General features: G+C 36.1%; 1 pseudogene; it reads right to left on the bottom strand.

Annotated features, from left to right (window-relative positions):
- Positions 1-1,098: 1,098 nt before the first annotated feature.
- LOC143608620 (long-chain-alcohol O-fatty-acyltransferase pseudogene) lies at positions 1,099-2,237 on the bottom strand (annotated as a pseudogene).
- Positions 2,238-2,980: the final 743 nt, after the last annotated feature.

Below are 2,980 nucleotides of genomic sequence, written 5' to 3'. Positions count from 1 at the left end.
TCTCAATCACCAAAAATGCACCCCTACCATGATTTTTCAAACATGCTAACTATAAAAACATAACATAGAAACCTAAAGTTATTTTGATCTTTAGTTTACAATATTATTGATGAAATTAATGAGTTGTGATGGATTTCAGTTAGTCCATACAAAAGTTGTTGTAGTGGATTATATGACTATGTCTTTGTAGTTTAAGTTTATTGGGCCTATCGTGCGGCCCAAAGTTCCACACTTCAACACCACTAAATAATAAATATGCAATTCTAGTACTTTAAGATAGAGGTGCATCAAGATGTGAATAGAAAACCCAAACCTGAAACCGGACCCGAAAAAATATCTGGAACCAGTTCTTTTATACCCAGGATTTTAATGCCCGAAACTGTACCCGGCACTACTGGTAGGGTACAGACAGTCAGACAGGGTATGCATTTCAGTATCAAGTACCCGGAACCTGACCCGATTTATACCCGAAAAACGAAACCGGTCCCATACCAAGAACCACGTTATTTCAATACCCGAAACTGGATTTTACAAATACCTTATCTATGCCTGAAAAATACATGAAAAATACCCCTAAAAAGTGCAACCCCTAAAAATCAAATCTATACCAAAAAAATACCTGGAAAAAAACAAAAAAAAACCCGAAAATAGGGTTTTTCAATACCCGAAAATAGGGTATTCAAATACCCGATTTTAGAATACCCGGTTCTATACCCGACCCGAACCGGATGCATATGGTATGGTTTTTTAGAGACAGTACCCCGACCCGACCCAGTTATTGCCAATACACGATTTTCTATTACCCGGTCATACCCAAACCCGGTTCCATACCCGGAACAAGGCATTTGAAAAACCCGATTTATGCACCTCTAGATGCATCCGTGCATAAAACATGATTTAGGCCAAAATTAGATCAGTTTAAAAATCAAATCGGATCGAGCTGAAGCAAGTCCAAACCAGTTTGCCTTAAACCTGCTCGGTTTAGAAACTGGTTTTCAAGAAAAAGTTTCTGAGTGTTTTGAAATCGATTGTTAACCGGTTTCAACAAAAGCTTAAACCTACGATTAATATTATTAAGACACGTACATAACCTTTTTTTCTAAGCAATTTGCTTGATAAATATAATTACTTCCTGCATAATAACAATATAACATACACTTATCACATATTCACTCATTTAAACATTTTTAATAATGTTGAAGATTCATTTATAATCTTCACATCCACACCATGCCTTATAGGTTGCACAAAATGTAACAAAGCACCAGTCACAACCAAAAACACCAATGTAAGCATTCCAGACACCACTCTATGCAACCGAAACCTGTCGTTAACCGCTTTCTTAGCAGCCACTTCAGCAGCCGTAAACACACCTTGTACTACATAAAACCACGTCACCTCCCACGTCGGATGAACACGCATTAAATAAAAATACATCAACTCATGCATTAGTCCGGACACCACAAAAGTCTTGACAATCCCTAATTGTTGGCTCCAAAATTTACCTAGACTTGGTGTCGATATTGCTCGAATTGGATTATACACACTAGACCGAAGAATGCTCGATGACACAAGGTTCCAACGACGGCCCCAGAAGTCCTGGAGTGATGTAGCTAGGTAAGGTTCATTAAATTGCGGTTCAATCTCGAAGCTAAATCCTAAAAGGACCTTAGCAAATATAGTAGTGACCGCAAACCCTAATTCGTAACCGATGTACATATGTGAAAAGTAAATAGGTGTAACCATAGACCAATGTAGGTTATCTTTGTATTTATAAACATGTACAATTATAATGAGAATAACCGCTTTAATCGATAACATAATCGGTCTAGGCAATGAAAATGGGAATGGATTTATGATTTTGTTATTAGATTGTTTATGATTTATTGGGAGCAAAGCAATGGACATGAATGTGAGGATTGGTAACTGACGTGTGGAAGATAAAGGGCCGCTGTTGTAGGCAAAGAGTAATAGTTTGAAGTTTCCTAGCCATACGAGGAAAAAGAACGCTGGGAAGGCGAGATGGATGTTAGAGATTGGTAGTGGGAGGATCGAGAAGACGATGATGATGGGGAGAAGAGAGAGTAACCTTGGGACGCCCGTAGGAGATCCGAGCCGGAATGAGGTAGCAGTATAGGATAGAAGAGATGGCAATAAACCATAGTTTGATGAAGGATATAAGTTCCTTACTATCTTCCATTTCTTAGTTGGTGGAAATTTAACATGTCTAAAAGTTTAGTGTGTGTCCATTTATAGGTTTATTGAAGTTATTTTGGCGAGGAAAAAAACTAGGTTCATCCAAACCGTTAGTCATTCGAACTTGTCGTTGCTCGCTTGAAAATTGATTAGAAAATGCTCGCTCGATTACGAGCCGCTGTGCTCGGTTCGGTTTGTAAACGAGCCAATTAACGAGCAAAGATCTACTCGGTTTGATTCGGCTATAATATTTTTAATTTATTTTTATATATAGTTATATAGAACAAATATATAAGTATATAGACAAAACACATAATATAAGTTTACAACTTTTAACCCTTTTAATTTTTTTCCTATTACGTGAGTTTTAAATTTTTATTTGGTCGCTTCAAGTTTTTTGTATACTAGAAGTTTATTTACATTTTCATTATATCTCACTTCAAATTTCTTTCTTATAAAAACTTACAACATATTACATTTTTGTCTAAAAACTACTAATTTGTTTACAAAATATATTATTTACAACTTTCAAACTTGTTTATTATTGAAAATTTTAAAGTGAAAAAGAAAAAAATAATGCTCAAAAATCGTTCGATGTTCGATTAAAAAATGCTCGGTTCAAATTTCAGCTGTTTAGTTCAGTTCGGTTCGGTTATAAACAAGCCATGTAATGAGCAAGCCTTCGCTCGGTCGGGTCGTAAACAACCCTAAAAAAACACCTACATTTAATGTGTTGTGACCACAACAGCCGACAGCCAATAATGAAAGTCATAGTAACACATTA

This window comes from Bidens hawaiensis, unplaced genomic scaffold (genome assembly GCF_021521415.1).
Source record: "Bidens hawaiensis isolate Kalapana, Puna unplaced genomic scaffold, B.hawaiensis_p1.1 tig00419396_1, whole genome shotgun sequence".
Lineage (NCBI taxonomy): Eukaryota > Viridiplantae > Streptophyta > Magnoliopsida > Asterales > Asteraceae > Bidens > Bidens hawaiensis.
The sequence above is the reverse complement of the archived record's forward strand: the minus strand, read 5'-3'. Positions and strand labels throughout refer to the sequence as shown.